We start from the raw sequence: 8,593 nt of genomic DNA on the forward strand, positions 1-8,593 counted from the left end.
GGGGCTGAATAATTTTGCACGCCCAATTTTTCAGTTTTTTTATTTGTTAAAAAAGTTTGAAATATCCAATAAATTTCGTTCTACTTCATGATTGTGTCCCACTTGTTGTTGATTCTTCACAAAAAATTACAGTTTTATATCTTTATGTTTGAAGCCTGAAATGTGGCAAAAGGTCGCAAAGTTCAAGGGGGCCGAATACTTTCGCAAGGCACTGTATATAGCCCCTGACAATATAGCTCCTAGGATCACTCTGAACAGCGTTTGATTGTTTGTTGTGTCTGGTGGCTTTTCTTCTTCTCTCTCTCCCTCAATCCACTCACCCCAACCGGTCAAGGCAGAAGGCCACCCACCAAGAGCTGGGGTCTGTCAGAGGTTTCTTCCGTTAAAGGCAGTTTTGCCTCCCCGCTGTCGCCAAGTGCTGCTCAAGGGGGATTTGTTGCTTTTCTCTCTGTTATAATAATGATAATAGTAAGGTCTAGACCTTGCTTTTCCCTTTGTTATAATAATGATAATAGTAAGGTCTAGACCTTGCTTTGTAAAGTGTCCTGAGATGACTTTTGTTGTGATTTGGTGCTATACAAATAAAACTGAACTGAAATGTCATTTCAGTAAGGCTGTTGTTTATTTTCATTTTGTTATTGAACTGTGGAGTGTTAATTGGTAAATAATTTTACATAAGACCACAGATTAAGTGTGAATGTAGGAGAACACTGGACACAGATTTAATTTTTTAAGAAAGGAATGCATAATAGTCCTCGAAAGGAATTGTGTTGAAAAAGTGTTTGAGATGTTTACAGTTATTGTGTCATTGTTATTGCTGAGTGGAGTGTTCAGTAGGCTACACCACAAATGGTGATACATACAGGTGGTTTTGACAATTTTCGGGGGGCGTGCCGGGGGGGGGCGGGGGGGCGGGGGCTCACCTCCTAACACTTTGAAAACCCCGGAACTAAAACCATCCAAAACCTCGAAACTCTCGAGAATCCTTTATAACAACTTTTTATTTTTCTAACACGCATTCCCTTTTCTTGTTTGCACTTTCTTTTTCTGAATCAGAATCTGCTTTATTGGCCAGGTGTGTCGGACACACGAGGAATTTAGCTCTGGTACATTGGTTTTCTTTTTTGTTCTCTCAACCTTATCTTGTTTCTTGTCTACTCTTTGCTGTATGGAAGAACATTGTACGTGCACACTGAGAACCGCTGTACCAGAGTTAAATTCCTCGTGTGTGAAAACACACCTGGCCTATAAAACTGATTGCTCATTGGCAGTGACCGTGGAAGGAACGCCGATTTTTCTCATGGAGCGATTCACCAGCTCACCATAAACGATCTTTGGCAACAGGGGACGAGGCGCTGTGACGGCTTTATCCGAGTTTTGCCGAGGTGTACCGGAGCCGTCCACTTATCCCAGTACAGATTTTTCCAGCCGATCTTGACCGCCGCCGGGTCAGCTACTTGTTTCCCTTTAAGATTATGTCGGACATAATCCCGCTTTATCTTATTATTTTGTGTAATGTCAGTAGATAAGACGTGGACTTAGTAATTACACTGAAAAGCAGCAAAGGCTGGAGAGACGTGTAGCATCTCCAGGGGGCATCGCGTATGCGAAAGTGGCGGAGGCGTTATCTGGTTCGGGTCAAACAGCTGTCTGGTATCCAGCATGGTCGTCATCGGCTGCGGTCTCCGTCACACAAATGTCTTTTTGTATAACAGACAAAGCAGCATGAGTTCGAGGCGCAAAGGCGAAACGGTGACTGCGTAAAAACCACGATCTCACCCTGCGATGTGTGGGGCTTTAAAAGGAGACAACTACCAGCGGGATCTCATTACACGGTTAACGACATTTTAAAGGGGTAAGTCAGCGTATATGTTGGGTTTTAAAGCCAGGCCGACGCTGTAATAGCAGCTCTCCGCCGAGGCAGGCGCAGCCTGGCTGGCCCAGCTGCTTCGGTTCCCCCATTATAAAATGTTATTGTACCCACACAGTGGTTGGTTTGGCGTGTTAGTACTTCCACAGCAGCCTGCCACCCCGCGGTGTGTTACCCCCACCCCACGTCTTTTGTGTTAGTACTTCCACAGCAGCCTGGCACCCCTTGTAAGAGGCCTTATGTAACCCCGGCGTCCCCTCGGTCACAGAAGGTAATTGTGATGAGGTAGATGGAGGGGTTGGGCTCCTGTGTCAACACTTCATGAGATAATCTGTTGGAATATGGAAGAGAATCTGTACTCCTTCACAAAAGACACACTCCACTCAGTGGATAATTATCTGTCTAAAGAAGATGTATAAACTGTATAGATTATAGCTAATATCCCGTTTTTATCACAATGTATTTGGTGTCTTTGTGTATTTTAATGCAATATTGCAGCTAGGAGAGATGTTTTTGGATATATAAAGAAATCTATACATATCTTTAGCTTCATGTTGCCCACAGTATGTTAGTAATAACATAACAGGTCCGTGGAGATTCTCAGTCATCCAGGTCATGGTAAGCTGAAAAAACTCAAATGGACTAGGTTTTTAGGTCAAAGACGTTTCACCTCTCATCCAAGAGGCTTCATCAGTTCAGCCAACAATGTCCAGTATTGGAGAGTGTCATTTGGGGACATTACTGGCCTCAAAGGACTTAAACACCACTAATGGGGATACATATCTCCAGGCAACGCCAGTCGGGCAGAACTGATGAGAGGTGAAATGCCTTCGACCTAAAACCTAGTCCAGTTTATTTATTTATTTTTTCTAATTTTTTTCAACATAACAGGTTTTACAGTAGGCTGTTTATTAAAAAAAAACAGGCAAATAAATAATTGTACAGGACTAAAGTATTTCCATTATACAGCACCAATGACAACATACTGGTGTCTCATAGTAAAATCTAGGATGGTTTTGCCAATACCCATAACAATGCTGATACTACAAAATGACGAACAAAAACAAAATGGGTCCTGACAACAGAGATTAATGGGTAAGAGGAGATATACTGTAACTGGAAAGCCACACTGAAAACAAGACATGAACGAGATATAAGCAATACTGAAGTGGGATTCCATTCAATCCAGACTGAAAGCAAGACGTGAGCGGCATGTTGTGTGGGTTTAAAATCATCAGAACAGCTGTCTGTCTTGTCAGCAGGGCAGCGGCTTGAGAAAGTGTCTTTAGCAGAAGGACCAACAAGACAAGGGTACTGGACAAAAATAGTTTTCATGCAAAATAATCAGGATGAAATTGTTTTAAAAACATCAATGGATTCATTGATTTTGATTCCCCCCAGCTCATTCCAGAGGGTGAAAGAAAAACAAAGCAGCCTGACCAGTCAGAGCAGATGCCAGTAGCAATAGAAAACTAGAGAAATGCATTTCCTGTCATAAATGTGTGTGGATGCTAATAAGCTGAAAGATCATCCTGAAAATGCCTGAAATCAATTGCTGAAACAGCTGAAAGATGAGAAGAAATGGCTGAAGTTCTTTGTTGAATAATCTGAAGGATGAGATACAATAATGTAGTAATGGCCTTGAAGAGCTGAACATTTTGATAGCTGAAGGTATGCTGAAGTAGAATTTCCCCATTCATTTGAATGGGGCAAGATTTGTTGAAAAATGCTAAATATATGAAAAAGTATAAATGTTACAAACAAGAAAAATACAAGCACACATGTCCTTAAAAAGCTGAACATTTTGATACCTCAATGGCTTTTGTAGCTGAAAGTGTGCTGAACTTATTAAGAAGTAAAAATATTCCCACTGGTCCCCAAAAGTAGGTAAAACAAGTAGGGTTGTGTGTGTGTGTGTGTGTGTGTGTGAGATTGAAAGAGCAGTCCTACACCCTGAGGACTACTAGGGTGTGGCTATTGAAATGAGGCATAAAATATAAACAGTAATTATGCAAAAACTGTAAAAGATATCAAAAAGCTGTGTACATTATGAATTCATAAGGGGCAGGTGAAACCAATGTGCATGATGAGATGAAGTTACCGGGAGTTAGGGTAAACTGGGGACAGGAAGTGGTGTCAGAATATAAGCAGGAACGGAAGCTGGCGGGGCAGGACCATGACAGAAACATGCTGGTCTCTCTCAGTTGCTCGCAAACCTCTACAGAGGGACAGTAGAGAGCATTCTCTGTCTCAGTGTGAAAGTATGGTTACGGGAGCTGCACTGCACAGTCTAGTCAAAATGTACCAAAAAAAAATCTGCCAATGGGGTAAGCAAAAACGACTTAAGAATTCTTGAAATTAGCATAGATATCTAGTCAATAGTAAATGCTACTGGATCTTAAAACTAGATACAAATTCTTAAAACCAGACTTTTTTTTTTAGCTTTTTATAAGAATTGAATAATAAATAAGTTAGTGAAAACAGCATTAAAACTAGAATATTTAACTTGAATCTAGTCACTAAAAATACTACTGGGTCTTAAAACTAGACAAACATGCCTAAAATTATACAGTTTTCTCTTTTTATAAGCACTGAATAATAATTATTTTAGGAAAAAATTGCATTAAAACTAGAATATTTAACTTGAATCTAGTCACTAAAAATACAATTGGGTCTTAAAACTAGACAAACATGCTTAAGATTGTACAGTTTTCTCTTTGATTAATAATTATTTCAGGAAAAAAATTGCATTAAACTAGAATATTTAAACTTAAACCCAGCTTACTTAGATTTTTTTAAAATCACACAAAAACCTAAAATGAGATGAAAATTCTCAAAATAAAATGAACCAAGAAATCAGCTTTGCTGAACATTTATTGTTCACAAATTTTCCTCTTAAACAGGATGAACAGTCCAAAATTAACTAAAACCTTTCCTTAAAAAGAAAAAAAAAACACTGGCACAGAACAACACTGACCTCAAATTGTAGTCCCATAAGTTACAAAATGGGGGAAAAACTAACAGCACAAATTAAGTGCAAATGGAAGAAAACAACAACAACACTGCAGCTGTCTCACAGCAGTTTTGAAACAGTACTTAGTCAACAAACATTCTCCATTCTTGAATGACCTTTTTGTACGAGGGGGTTGCATCCTGCTAGTGGATGGCATCTTTCAGAACTTGTGTTTGCAACACAGACAAGAGTGTTGCAAGACACTTTGGATATGTGAGATGGAATGCATAGTAATAGGCCAGGAGGTAGAGAGGCCCCTCAGAGAGCAAGTCTTTATCAAATGTTAGAACTGGGGTTGTACCTACAACCATCATGCAGTTCTCCTCACCAGCCAGCAAAACAGGACAGGAAAACGCACGCCTGTGGATGTAGGTATCTGGATCCTCTGAAGGCTAGAAAACAAAATATAAAGATACAGAATTTAGATTACACACATAGCAAAAATCAAAATAAGATCTGGGTCAGTATTCACTCTTATAGAATTTTATTCTTACAATGGAAGTAAATGCTGACCCAGATCTGTTGGGTTATCAACATTGTTTAAAATATCTTACTTTTGTGTTCGGCAGAACAAAGAAAGGTATACAGGTTCAAAACAACTTGTGGCAAGTAAATGACAGAATTAAAATTTTTCTGTCTAATTTCTATTTAAGTTATTTTTTATGCTGTATTATGTAGTGCAAGGAAGGATTTAACCCAGTATTTTATTGAGAGTGTAGGCACCCGTTCATAATTTATCACTGCTGAGTAAAACTTACCATCAGAACGTGGAAAAAAGCCTCACTGGGGCCCGTTTCTTCGGTGCTGTATGTACAGCCAGATGGGAAGAGCAGCGGCAGGGCAGTAAAAACAGCAACGGCATGTTCAACTAGTTGAGGGAGGAAAAACAAAAGATATCAATATCAGATAGTAGGTCTGTGGGTATAATCTATACCAGGGGTTCTCAACCCTGGTCCTCGAGGGCCACTGTCTGCAGAGTTTAGCTCCAATCCTAATCAACCACACCTGAACCAGCTAATTAAGCTCTTCTGGATTGCTAGAAAGCTACAGGCAGTTGAGTTTGTTCAAGGTTGGAGCTAAACTCTGCAGGAAAGTGGCCCTCAAGGACCAGGGTTGAGAACCCCTGATCTATACCACTGGTTTCAGATCCTGGAGACCAACTGCTCTGACATTTGTATGGCTCCCTTATTTAACACACCTAATTCAGATCACAAGTTCGTTAGACAAAAGCTCCATAAACTGAATTAAGGGTCTGTTTACACAACATTGTTTTCAACTGAGAAAATAAGACTTTCTTCATCACTGCATAAAACTGAACCTTGGAGTAGGTCTCCCATCTGCCCTTCACCTCAGAAATGTATTGGCAATTGTCTGGGTCGATTATTCTCCGCAGTTCAGAATATGGGATATTTGTCAGTACATTATACATCTGTCTGAAGTATGCCTCTGTATACCCACATGGTCCAGTTCTTTGCAGCAGGGGTACGCTTGCAAAATTTTTGTTGGCTTATTTTGCTCCTTCAAAACATTAGAGTCAATGAAATTTCTTCTGGACTGGAACTCCAGGTCTAATAGATGGGTTACAGCAGCTTTGTTTGGCTTCTTTGCTTTGTACATTTCTTGCAGTGTTCTGTCATGTCTTGCCTAGGTTTTCTGGCTGTCAAGGCTGTTGTCTGGAGCATCAGCTATAATTTAGCCATGCAATATAATTACTGAACAAGACACACACAATCAACAATTTGAGAATGTATTAAGGGAAAAGGTATGCTTACATATATTACCAAATATTGTTATGGACTAAATACACTAATTCATTCTGAAGTAAGGTGGCTAGATGCGCTACTTCCTGAGGACACGTTCTGCACAGGAATTCTAAATTCCCTAAAATAACCAGGTGTCAGTTGTTTGATCAGCGCTGATCGCAAACAACCAACACCTGGTTATTTTAGAGAATTTCGAAATCCTGTGGAAGAAATTCCCATTGAGTGGCACGTCTGGCCACCTCATTTTAAATTAAATTTTAATGTACACTGCTCAGAAAAAACAAAGGGAACACAAAAATAAGACATTCAACTATGTTGTGCTCCCTTTATTTTTTTGAGCAGTATACTTGCATGCTTCATCTATGCTGTCATTTTTTTCTTGTGGGGTGCTTGATCTTGCAGGTGGTGACAGATTGACTGTTGATGCACTGGAATCAGCATCATAGTCACTGGGCACTGCAGCATAAGTGTCTTTGTCCTGACGTGCTCTTTTGGAAGGAGGCTGTTTGGCCTTCACAGGACTTCGGATTTTTGAAAGTCGCTTCAAGAGCTTTTTGGCAACAGTGTCCTGTACAACAAACAAAAGCATCAATGAATAATTTTGAAGCAAATTTAGCAGCTGCAATATAGATGAGTTACAATCAGTGGCAAGAAACTAAAGTTATCATTGATTGAATTCCTTCAGATTTGAAAAAGGGCATTTGCATATATCCATATTGAAGCAATGCAAACTACAGTAAGAGTGAGAATAGAGCCTTGCTAGATAAAATGACTTCACATTTGATATCTTAATATATTTGTAATGCTTGATAGACATTTTTTCTTTACTAAATACATTACACATGCAAGTATTTACTGTAGTACTTTTAAACAAACATGTAATAACACTGAGGTGCACTGGACTGATCTGGCTACATATGAGACAAACACAATCATATCCAGAGTGATGTGCTTTAGGCCAATACCTTAACAGCTGATGAACAACCAGCATTAATACAAAGAAAATGCAATGAAATCCCAAAGCCTAATTAGACTTTCAGCTCATCTGTTTTTAGATAAGAACCATCAAGTAGCAGTACGTTTTTAGTGTATTAGTGTCATTGGCGCCGGGAATCCACAACCCATTAAGCTAGGTTAGCTAGGCAAAACGAACATTAACACAACATTAGAATCCTTGTAACATACCTCTGACTGTGGCAATTGAAACATCGTCCAGTTGATCGATAATCCCACTCCACTGACATCAGACAAACGACACTTTAGAATAAATATTCACAGAATTATTAGACCGCTGAAATGACCGCCAAAGGGTGTACAGAAACTTCTCAAAATGTAACGGACTTCAAGAGGGGCGGGAGGGAACGTGACACGGTGGATTGTACCAGTTTCACAGAGGGAGCAGGGGTGGCCGCTCATCTTATATACAAAGTATATTTATCTAAAAAGGGTCCGTATTACTTTGTTATTAAAATTGAGTGACATGAATGTTAAAAATAATAAATGTCAAGTGGTTCCTGTCTTTATAAGACATGGGAACTATGGTAAGTACCCTTGGTATCACAAAATGTATTACATGTAATCTTAGGTTCAGAGGTGAAAGCTATTGGTCTACAGACAATTAGCAAGTTAAAAACACTAATTGAACAGCATTTAAAACATATGAAAAATCTCTTCCCTGATCACAACATTACCCCAAAACAGCACTATTTGATTTATGCTCAATCACAGATAAAATTACTAGGACCAATGGTCCGTCACATGTGCGTTGAGATTTGAATCAAAACATTGTTTTTTCAAACAGTGGGCCTAAAAACTACATTTTAGAAATGTTTGCAAGTCTTTAATAAAACACAATCAAATGTATGAATGTTGTCAGAATGCAAGTGATTCTGAACACCCAGTTTTTTTAAATGAGTGTGCTTTGGGACCAACATCAGAAATATGCAA

The 8,593-nt window shown here is 39.3% G+C and overlaps 1 protein-coding gene across 1 annotated transcript in view; it reads left to right on the forward strand.

Annotated features, from left to right (window-relative positions):
- The first annotated feature begins 1,386 nt into the window (after positions 1 to 1,386).
- Positions 1,387 to 8,593, forward strand: part of LOC109965961 (solute carrier family 22 member 17-like) — a 62,130-nt gene continuing 54,923 nt past the window's right edge. The window contains exon 1 of the mRNA XM_020610441.1: positions 1,387 to 1,855. The gene's annotated coding sequence lies outside the window, so the exon portion shown is untranslated. The remainder of the gene's footprint in view (positions 1,856 to 8,593) is intronic.

Source organism: Monopterus albus, unplaced genomic scaffold, assembly GCF_001952655.1.
Source record: "Monopterus albus unplaced genomic scaffold, M_albus_1.0 scaffold105.1, whole genome shotgun sequence".
Taxonomy (NCBI): domain Eukaryota; kingdom Metazoa; phylum Chordata; class Actinopteri; order Synbranchiformes; family Synbranchidae; genus Monopterus; species Monopterus albus.